This window comes from Camelus dromedarius, chromosome X (assembly GCF_036321535.1).
Source record: "Camelus dromedarius isolate mCamDro1 chromosome X, mCamDro1.pat, whole genome shotgun sequence".
In the NCBI taxonomy this organism is placed as follows: Eukaryota; Metazoa; Chordata; class Mammalia; order Artiodactyla; family Camelidae; genus Camelus; species Camelus dromedarius.
In genome coordinates, this window is record NC_087472.1 from 23,683,899 (window position 1) to 23,695,904 (window position 12,006).

The 12,006-nt window shown below is 33.5% G+C and overlaps 1 long non-coding RNA gene across 1 annotated transcript in view; it reads right to left on the reverse strand.

Annotated features, from left to right (window-relative positions):
- Positions 1-8,993: 8,993 nt before the first annotated feature.
- The window catches only part of LOC135320276 (uncharacterized), a 175,205-nt gene continuing 172,192 nt past the window's right edge, over positions 8,994-12,006 (reverse strand). Inside the window, exon 3 of the long non-coding RNA XR_010379524.1 lies at positions 8,994-9,802. This is a non-coding gene — a long non-coding RNA (uncharacterized LOC135320276). The remainder of the gene's footprint in view (positions 9,803-12,006) is intronic.

Genomic DNA, 12,006 nt, shown 5'->3' on the forward strand with positions numbered 1-12,006 from the left:
TGACTGACTTTTGTATATTAACTTTGTATTCTGAAATCTTGCTATAATTGCTTATTAGTTGCAAAAGTTTGTCAATTGATTTTCAGATATTGATTTTAAACCAATCAATCTTGCTAAACACTCTTATTAACTCTGGTATTTTATCTCTAGATCCTCTTACAGTTTCTATGTAAACAATTATCAACTTAAATGTTACTGTCATTATTTGATCAGTCCTTACCATTTTATTTTTCTTGCCTTATTCTGCTGGCTAAGGACTAGCAGTAAAATGCAGAATAGAAAAGGTGATTATTTGGACTTCATAGAAATATATCTAAAATAAAGAACAGTTTGTTTTTTTGTGTAGAGAAAACATGTATCATCTGTAGTCACAGGAAAAAAAACATATATATATTTGTCTGCTTGGCAAACCTAACTTCATGTGACAGCTGCTACTGTCTGACCAGTGATAATAAAATCTGTTGTATATCCCTTCTCCTGCCATCTATTTTTGTGCTTCTTTGGATATGTTAGGGAAGGAGAAAGCAGCTTTGCAGGAGGACATATGTTCACTAAACTGTGGCCAATCAATTTGGATAATCTCTAGTGTGAATTTTCACCCCAGGCAGACAAGTTTTTTACCACTAACCAAGCTCTGCTTTCTGTAGAAATAATCGAGTGTTCTCAGAGTTCACAGAAGTCTAGTATACATTTCTAATTTTTAAGCAGCACAAGATTAGTTTTTTAAATATAGGGAATACTGCATATAAATAAAATTAAATGTTGCAAAAGGTTTTTGATTGGCTACTTTTATCTTATTTGTATTTTAGCCAAACTGACAATTAACTGATTGAAAAAAATACAAAATGTATTCAGGTATTAATGTTTTTTTCTTGAATGACAAAACAGTTTTGTTTTTCCCAAAGTTTTAAAAAGACTTTTTTAAAGTATGGTAAATCTGTTCAGGTGAAGTAGTTGGGAAGAAGCATTGTTAAGTTTTGAGGGATATATGGGGGAAAAAGTTTGTTTTTAAATTGTCTGTTTTCTTACTTCTCTTTGCCCTCTCCTCTTGACTGTTCCCTTGTTTACCCTAATGGTTCCCTTCCTTCTCCAACAAGGGAACCTTCAAGTGGGAACATGTTTACTATTGCAGGGGTGGCAAATTACTTTCACAGGAAAGTTTGCTACCCCCGCCTATATCCAAGTAAGATACAAATTAATCATGATAGCCTTTCCTAATGAACAGTGACACAGCTGAAGATTATTTCTCAGCATGGCACTCCAGGTGGTCAATCAATTGATTCTGCACTGGAGATGGAAAGTATTTATGATAGCATAAAATAGAACACACTCTCGGAGTTGAGATACTTTTTTGGTCATAAAGTAAGAACTTGCTGTTTCTTCCATACAGGTCTGGCCTATTGCCTCTAGACCATTATGACTAAAAAGTACAGACTATTAATTTTTAACCACTAGAATCCTGAGATCAGTAAAGTTTTATTAATGATCATCTATAACCAATTGCATTACTATATGTATTTTGGAAAAGGTAAAATACAGAAGCTTTCTAAATTTTGAGGGGGAAGCTAATGTGATTCTGCTGCATATTGGTTTTTTACCACGATGGTTTTCTAGATTGTTCAATAATTCTCAGGGAAAGATATCCAGTGGATATTAGAATAATAAGTGAACAGAATTTTCTATGTGTTCATCTTCCATGCAGCTGGAAGCAGGTGTCTCACTGTCTGATTCAATGCTAAGTGGGGCAGGAGGAGGGATTGGAAAAAACTTTAGTTCTTGAGCTTCAAAGAAATTTCTAATGGCTGTAATGAGTAATATAGAAAGCCATAATTATTTCTGAATACTTTGCCTTTAAGATGATGTTTTGGTAAATAATTAGCTTGTAATGGCCTTGATAATTTCTGACATCTGTTACCTCAAATCTGCTGATTTTACTTTTGAAAATAGCAAAAGAATATTCTTGAAACATTGCAAAATTGAATGCAGAGATATTCCAAGTACTGATTTGGAAAGAGACTTGGCATATCTTTCCCTGGATTTTAAAATGCAATGATCTATCATAATCAGAAAAAGGAACCAAACTGGAATATGCAGAGGTTAGCAATTGTCTATAAAATCTTATTTTTTCTCACTGTATTTCATATTTGAGAGAGAATGTATAAAATGGTGCCTGCCAAAGATTATGGGAAGAAAAGTTATCACATCAGTGAAGTTGTCTATTCTAAGAACTTAGCTACCAAGTTAATTAATAGTTAAATCCTGATGCTTTTCATTCTCTAGGAACTTTCCTATAGAAATTTTTGATTTTTAAATTGAGAGCCTTAAAAGATGAATTTTAAGTGCATCATAAGAAGCCAACATATGCCTATTTTATCACTGATCTATGAGGAAGAAGTCAGGGTATGGCACATCTAAACCAAACATAAATGACCCCTGCCTTTGGAACCCAGATCAATATTTATTTTGTCGAGAGTCTTTCTGAATTAACCACACTTTACTGAGTAAAGTTTAAGAGTAAAACCTACATAGGCAATATCATGAAGTTCAGAGACTGGTTACCTACAGTTTGAAAGCAAACTTTTTCAAAAGGTTGGCTGCTGTGAATTTTAATTGCGAGAAAGCTTACTGCACACAACATTGGTTTAGTACTAACTTGATGCATTTTATATTTATCATTTAGTGCATGTATCTTGAAATAACTAAATGGAATGACTGTCATTTCTTGGGAATGTTGTTAGAAAGCATTTATAAATCATACCTTTGGAATATTCTTAGTTTATATCATATACCCATCAAAAATCATAAAGTAAAATACAGTACCACTTAAATTAGATATGCAATTTACAGTAGTTAATACTTTGAAAGCACTCTTTTTTGCCCCTTCAGGCTTGCACTTGTACTTATAAATTAAAGTTGTTCTGAATCCAACATATAAGAATAGATTATACGAAAACCAATAACTTTTAAAACATTGTAACTGCTCACTACAAATGCATTCCAAATATAAAAAAGCAAGTGTATGAATGTTTGGAATGCTAAATGAATTGCATCAATCAGATACATGAGGTTTTATGGAAACCTTTCAATAAATGGCAGTGCTGCAATGGCATAAAGAGATAGGGTGTAAAATAAGTATAGTGCATCCACTACAAATATTTTTATCTTGAAAGTTTTTGTTTGGCAAGAATAATGACTACCATTTACTTAAATTAATTTGGAAACACCATTTAAGATGCTTAAATTAACCAAGTGTATGTCTTTCAAGATTGCTTTTGCTCCCAGATAAGTGTTCTTACCCACTATTTTATGACATTTGTAATTTCTTATCCACTGTTTTGTGACCAATGCTGAAACATTTTCAGGAGGCCCATTTTCGAGGCTGTTTGACAACTCCACAAGGTATCTGCCACTGGGTGAACTGTGGAGGCTTACATTACAGACTACAAGTCAGATGATTAAGTTCTTTTTCCAAAGTGAAAACTAAGGGTTGACATTAAAATGCAAGTCTACATTTAAATAGGAGTTTTTCCTTGACAATGAATATAAACTGTGACGCCAATAATGACAATAATACAATTAAGTTAAATGACATCCCCAATATTTTTTTAAGAAATACATACACATTTGCCCACTTATTTCATGGTTTAATTTTTTATCAGTAGCTCAATCTAATATTTACAGTCAACTTTTCTATTTGTGGTGTACTTAAACTGTGGTATTTCCAGTTCTACTGCTTTTAACACTGTTTTAGAACCTAAAACGTCTAGTTCCAGCCATTTCTGAAGTATAGTGATCCCTATATCTATTTTATCAGAAAGAAGATATTAACCTTCAGCTGTTAAGTTTAATTTCTTATCAAGTTCATTTAAAAAAGGAACCCTATTTATGGCTTCTCATACACTGGCTGAACTTATAAAATCTTTCTATACTGGTGATATTTTCTGTTCCTTTACTTGAGATATTTTCCATTTTCCCCTTTACTAAAGGACATTTCAGAACCTTCACAACTTGTGTCTTCCTGATATAAACTGCTTCTACTGTAGCTATTCCTGTCGAAGCCTACTCTTTTGTATTACAATTGAAAATTTTATTATTTATTCTACATTTTAAAAGCTGAAGTATAGTTGATTTAAAATATTATATTAGTTTCAAGTGTACAATATAGTGATCCAGTATTTTTACAGGTTATACTCCATTAAAAGTTATTACAAGATAATGGCTATAATTTCCTGTGCAATACAATATATACTTGTTGCTTATCTATTTTATGTATAATAGTTTGTATCTCTTAATCACCCATATCTTGCCTCTTTCTCTTACCTTTCCCTACGGGTAAAAACTAGTTTTCTATATCTGTAAGTCTATTTCTGCTTTGCTATATACATTCATTTGCTCTATTTTTTAGATTCCCATATAAGTGATATCATGTTGTATTTGTCTTTGTCTGACATTTCACAAAGCATGATACTCTGTAGGTCCATGCACATTCCTGCAAATGGCAGGATTTCATTTTTCATGGCTGAGTAATGTTCCATTCTGTATATGTATATATGTGTATAGAAATACTTTAAATCATTTCAGTCCGTTATTTTTGTTAATGAGATATGATACATTCACTTTGAAAGTTTAAACTGACTAAATTCTTGGAAAAATCACAACTTGATATTTTATTTATTTAATGATGAATTTTTTTTTACTAATTTGATTACAATGATTTTTTAATTGAAGTATAGTTGATTTACAATATTGTGTTGGTTTCTGATGTGCAGCATAGTGATTCAGTTATACATATATATATATATATATATATATATACTCTTTTCAAATTCTTTTTCATTATAGGTTAAACTATTGAATGTAGTTCCCTGTGCTATACAGTAGGACCTTGCTGTTTATTTCATATACAGTAGTTTGTATCTGATAATTCCAAACTCCTAATTTATCCCTCCTACCACTCCCCATTTCCCATTTGGTGACCATAAATTTGTTTTCTATGTCTGTGAGTCTTTTTCTGTTTTGCAAATAAGTTCACTTGTATCATTATTTTAGATTCCATATATAAATGATATATACTTGTCTTTGTCTGAGTTACTTCACTTAGTATGATAATTTTTACACTCTCCATGTTGCTGCAAATGGTATTATTTCATTCTTTTTTATGGCTCAGTAGTATTTCACTGTACATATATACCACAACATTTTTATCCATTCATCTGTTGATGGACATTTGGGTGTCTTGGCTATTGTAAATAGTACTGCTGTGAACATTGGGGTACATGCATGTTTTTGAATTAGACTTTTCCCCAGATATATGCCCAGGAGTGGGATTGCTGGATCATAGGGTAAGTCTATTTTTCAGGGGTTTTTTTGTATGTATATATTTTTGTTGAAGTATAGTCAGTTTACAATGTTGTGTCAATTTCTGGTGTACAGCATAATGCTTCAGTCATACATGAACATCATATATTCCTTTTCATATTCTTTTTCATTATAGATTATTACAAGGTATTGAATATAGTTCCCTGTGCTATACAGTAGGACTTTATTGTTTATCTATTTTATATATATTAGTATACTAAAAAATATCGAGCTCCTAATTTATCCCTTCCCATTCTCTTTCCCCTCTGGTAACCATAAGTTTGTTTTCTATGTCTGTGAGTCTATGCCTGTTTTTAACATAAGTTCATTTATCTTTTTTTTTTTTTTTTAAGATTCCACACATGAGCGATCTCATATGGTATTTTTCTTTCTCTTTCTGGCTTACTTCACTTAAAATGACATTCTCCAGTTTCATCTATGTTGTTGCATATGGCATTATTTTTTATTTTTTTATGGCTGAGTAGTATTCCATTGTATAAATATACCACAGCTTCTTTATCCAGTCATCTGTCATTGGACATTTAAGGTTGTTTCCATGTCTTGGCTATTGTAAATAGTGCTGCTATGAACATTGGGGTGCGTGTATCTTTTTGAATTAGAGGTTTACTTTTTTCCAGCTATATACCCAAGAGTGGGATTTCTGGATCATTTGGTAGCTCTATTTTCAGTTTTTTAAAGGAATTCCATACTGTTTCCCATTGTGGCTGCGCCAAACTACATTCCCACCAATAGTGTTGGAGGGTTCCCTTTTCTCCATATCCTTTACAGCATTTATTATTTGTAGACTTTCTGATGATATCCATTCTAACCAGTGTGAAGTGATATCTTCTTATTTTGATGTGCATTTTTCTGATAATTAGCAATTCTGAGCATCTTTTCACGTTCCTGTTAGCCATCTGTATGTCTTCTTTGGAAAAAAAAAATCTATTCAGGTATTCTGCTTATTTTTTAATCAGGTTTTTTTTGCATGTTGAGTTGTATGAACCATTTACACATTTTGGATATAAACTCCTTAATTGGTCTAAGCACTAGCAAATATTTTCTCTCATTCTGTATGTTGCCTCTTCATTTTGTTAATAGTTTCTTTTGCAATGCAAAAGCTTTTAAGTTTGATTAGGTCCCATTTGTTTATTTTTGGTTTTATTTCTTTTTCCTTGGGAAACTGATCTAAGGAAATATTGCTACAATTTTTGTCAGAGAATGTTTTGCCTCTGTTTTCTTCTAGTTTTATGATGTCATGTCATACATTTAGGTTTTTAAGCCATTTTGAAGTTATTTTTATATTTGGTGTGAAGGACATGTAACTGATTAGTTTTCCCAGCACAACTTGTTGAAGAGACTGTCTTTTCTCCATTGTACATTCTTGCCTCCTTTGTCATAGATTAATTAACTATAGGGGTATAGGTTTATTTCTGGGTTCTATAGTCTGTCCCATTGATCAATGTGTCTGTTTTTGTGCCTGTACCTGCTCTTTTGATTACTGTAGCTTTGTATATAGTCTGAATCATTGAAGCGTGATACCTCCAGCTTTGTTCTTTTTCCTCAAGTTTGCTTTGGCAATTTGGGGTCTTTTGTGGTTCCATATAAATTTTGGGATTATTTATTCTAGTCATGTGAAAAATGTCATGGGTAGTTGGTAGGGATTGCATTAAATCTGTAGATTGCTTTGGGTAGTATGGCCATTTTGAAAACATTCATTCTTCCAATCCAAGAGCATGGGGTATTTTTCTGTTTCTTTGTATCATCAATTTCCTTCATCAATGTTTTACAGTTTTTAGAGTATAGGTCTTTCATCTCCTTGGTTAAATTTATTCCTAGGTATTTTATTTTTGATGCAATTTTAAATGGATTGTTTCTTGCTTTCTCTTTCTGATAGTTCATTATTGGTGTATAGAAAAGCAATAGATTTCAGTATATTAATCTTGTATTCTGCAACTTTGTTGAATTTATTTATTAGTTCTAACAGTTTTCTGGTTGAGACTAGGATTTTCTCTAAAGTATCATGTCATCTGCAGATAGTGACAATTTTTCCCTTTATGTCTGTTAGTATTTGCTTCATTTATTTAGGTGCCCCTGTATTGGGTGCACATATGTTGATGAGTATAATATTCTCTTCTTGAATTGATCCATGTATCATTGTATAATGCCCTTCTTTTTCTTTTGGTATAACCTTTTTAAAAAGTCTGTTTTGTCTCATATGAGTATTGCTACTTAGCTTTCTTATCTTTTTTGTTTGCATGGAATTTCTTTTTCCATCCCCTTACTTTCAGTCTCTGAGTGTTTTTAGCCCTGAAGTCTTTTGTAGGCAGCATATTGAAGTGTCCTGTTTTTTAAATCTTATCAGCAGCCAGCCATCCTATGTCTTTTGACTGGATATTTAGTCTATTGGCATTTAACATAGTTATTGATATGTATGTGCTTATTGTCATTTATTACTGGTTTGATGATTTTAGTATGCTTGTGTGTTTTTGTGTATCTATTATAGGTTTTTCATTTGTGGTTTCCATGAGGTTCATATATGTGGCCCTATATCCACTTGTTTTAAAGTGGTAGTCATTTAAGTTTAAACACATTATTTTTTTACTCCCCCCCACCCATTTTGTATTTTGATGTCATATTTTACATCTCCATTCTTATCTCTTAAATGTTTATTGTAGTTATACTTGCTTTTTCAATTTTTTGTCTTTTAATCTTTGTACTGGCTTATCTGAGACCTTATTATCTATTTGCGTTTCCTAGTAGGATTTTTCCTTTCCTATTGCTTCTTATGTCTTTTAATCTTAAAGGGTCTTCTCTAACATTTCTTTTAGTGTCAGTTTAGTATTGATGAATTATTTTAGTTTTTTCCTTGGCTGAGGTATTTACTTCTTCTATTCTAAGTGGTAATCTTGCTAGGTGGCGTATCGTGCGTCACAGGTTTTTCCTTTTCAGGACTTTGACTATATCATGCTACTTCTTTCTGGCCTGCAAAGTTTCTGCAGAAAAATCAGCTGATAGCCTTATGGTGTTCCCTTGTATATGATTATTTGTATTTCTCTTGCTGCCTTTAGAATTCTCTCTTTATGTATATCTTTTACCATTTTCATTATGATATGTCTTGGTGTCAGTCTGTTTCAGTTTATCTTGTTTGGGACCTGTGCTTCCTGTGCCTAGATATCCATTTCTTTTGTTATGTGTGGGAAATTTTCAGCCATAATTTCCTCAGGTACATTTTCAATTCTTTTCTTGGACTCCTATAATAAGAATGTTTGTACAGTTAATGTTACTCTAGAGAGCTCTTATACTGCTTCTATTTTTTTTAATTGTTTTTCTTTCTGCAGTTCTGATTGGGTGATTTCCATTATCCTAACTTCCAGATCACTTTTGCATTCCTTCTAGTGTGTGTGTGTGTTTAATTTCAGCTATTAAATTTTTCATTTCTGATTGGGCATTTTTTATACTTTCTAGTAAAATTTCTCACTGTGTTCATCTCTTCTTTTCCCTAATTGAATTAACTTTTTTTTTTTTAATCAATGCTTTCAATTCTTTATCTGGAAAATTACTTATTTATATTTTATTATTTTTTTCCAGTGGTTTTTCTTTTGCTCATTCAATGAGAGTAGTTCCTCTGCCTTTTCATTTTGCTTAACTTGCCCTGCCTCTATGCGTTTAGGTGAACAGCCACCTATTGTGGTCTTGAAGAGGTGTTCGTATGTGGGAGGGTCCTGTACAGATTGTGTGTCCAATGCCTTTAGTGTTAGAGCTAGAATGATGTGTGAGTCTGGACTGCCCCTCTGCTTAGTAGCCATCACTGTCCTATTGGGGGTGGGGTCTGATCTCCAGTTGCTGGAGCAAATATGCTGCTTGAGTAAGTATCAACAGTGGCTACCACCACCCCACCCCACCCCAGATACAGTGCTGCACTGTGACAAGGCATGAGCAGGGCTGGGTGATCTCTTGGCTCAGGCTGGGGCATGTACCAAGGATGTCCAGGAAAACCTGGCAGCCGCTAGAGCAGACCTCTCTCCTCCCTTCCTAAGGGGCAAGCCAGTGTGTCTTCACTTCTCACAAGTGAAGTCTAGGCTTCTCACCACCCTCCTGTTAGTACCAGGGGCTAGTCTCTCCTGTGTAGGATCCCAGGACTTGGGCATCCAATCTATGGCTCTCACCATCCACTCCCCAGGTAGGTGTCTGCCCACGTATCCTCCGTTTCTTTAGACCCTTCCCAGGGTCACAGGTCTTGACCAGATCATTTTTCTTCCCTTCCTACTCGATTTTCTGTGTATCTTTCTTACCGCCTTAGCTTCTATAAGAATCTTCCTGCCATTTTCCAATCGGTCTTTAGTGAGAATTGTTCCACATTACAGATGTATTTTTGATTTGTCCTCTTTATCAGCCATCTTGATCCTTCTTCCCAGTTGAAAGTTTTCAAATATATTTTTACCTAGAAGAATGAAGTACTTTAATGCAAATATATGGTATGTTTTTTCATACTTTTCCATTTACTGTGGTACTCATACATTTATGTTAAAGTAGTCATTTAGTAGATCCACAAGATTCTATGTATTTATGTTGTCTCATCCTATTTTTTTTTAAAGAAATCTTGCTTGCCAGGGCATTAACTTATTTAGAAATATATGAAATTTTTATCAAGAATTTCATAAAAATCTTACAGCCATATTAGCAACATGCTATTAGAGATTTGCATTTTTAATAACAGCATAATATGAATAATGCCCTGGCCAGAAAAGTATAATCTGCGTTTAGGAAACATCCCCAAATTTGTTAAATAGTAGTTTGGAATACTGGAAGGAATATAAGATTTGGAGTCAGATAGACGTATATTGGCTTTACTTACTACTAGCTGAGTAACAAGTACTAGCAAATAAATGAATTATCTTAACCTTTAATTAAATGGAAATAATAGTGCTGACAGAAATGCTGTGATGATTTAACTCCCAAAAAATAATTAATGTAGCAGTTCTGGTATACTATTGGTGTTAAACAAACATTTCTTTGCACTTGTATCTTTCCCTTCAATTAAATGAACGCTTATTAATCCTTGCTAAATTCTAGATTAGATGTTATTAGATGCTAAGACTGTGTTACATGTACATTGTTTAGAACAAAAAATTGGTAGAAAACACATTAACTACATTGAAAGGGGCTGAAATTCTGGGGTCATAGATGGTAGCTATGATATGTGCAAAATATTTGAAATTTCCTAGACTAGCTTTGAATTTCCAAGCAATCCTAACAAGTATTATCATCCCTATTTTATAGATAAGGAAACTGAGGTCCAAGTAAGATAATTTCTCAAGGTCACAACTACTGGTAAGGGCAGAGTAAGAATTCGAACCTATGCTGTCTCTTAGATGAAAGATCATGTAGTTTAAGAATCAAAGAAAAATTACTCAAATATTGGCAAGAAATAGCACCTATTTCAGATCATAAGAATTTTTAAAATATCACTGAGTACATTAATTCAGGAAATGGTACTACTATGGTACCCATATGAAGATAAACCCTTCTGTAATATTACATTAGTCCTTGGAATGACCTGGCCTGTATATTAGCTAAAAACTTCAACAGTCCCCTTTATTCAATATGGGGCTTGGGGCTCAGTTATCACTGTGTGTCCTTTGTATTTGAAGTTCGGAAATCCAAATTGGGACTTTTAAGTTTCTCCATAAATCCTGTTTGGCAGCTAGCTCTTTATCAATACCCTGAGCTACCCCAGATGTTCATATATACTCTGCAGTGTGTGGAAAATGCCATAGTTCCCAGATTAAGCTGTCAGTCAGGCACTGCAAAGAGCCAGGTAAATTTCTTTTTAAAAAGGTAATATATTAGATTAGTGTTTTCCAAAGAGTATTCTAAATAATGCAAGTCTTGAGAAATGTTCAATAAAATACAAGCAATCAAAACACAAACTAAATACAAAATGGTTAATTGGTCACATAAAATTGGGACAAGATGTATACTGTATCATCCTCATGGAGACTCATAGCCACACATTAGCATATTAAGATTAAGTCTTTTAATTATAAAAGTTTAAAAAATATGTATCAGAGATCTTATGCTTCTCATCTATTTCTATTTTCAAAACCCTTTAAAGACTTCTGGAATGGTGACAATGTTAGGAGCCCAGGGAGTCATCTATTAAACTGATCAAAATTAGCAAAAACAAACTTAAAATCTCTAGAGCCTGATTAAAGGGCTTACAACCAATAGAGAAGCATTTCTTCCGAAAAATCTATAGGAACTTGGTAAGAAGAGTGAAAGGTAGTGGCATTCTAGCTAAGGATTGCATCCATGCTCTCAAAACTCTGCTTGTGGATAAACTGTTTCAGAAGGCTGGTCAGCTACACGGCAGTTTCCCATATCCTCTAGATCCATGGAGTTGAAGAGTTATTCTCAGTTATTTCAGCTGATGACCATTGCCAGATCTAATATTTTATATTTCTATGCTATAGATAGCATATATCTAGTGGGTGGCAGTGGCCAAGAAGCAACCATTTACCCTACCCCCAATTCTTGCCACACAAAGAGTGAATGGTGAAGTGTGCACAGCATAGTGTTGTGGAAGACATGCTCTGGTGGGCTTGGCAGTGGATTGAAAGATCTCATCTCCCCCAGGTTCCTGGA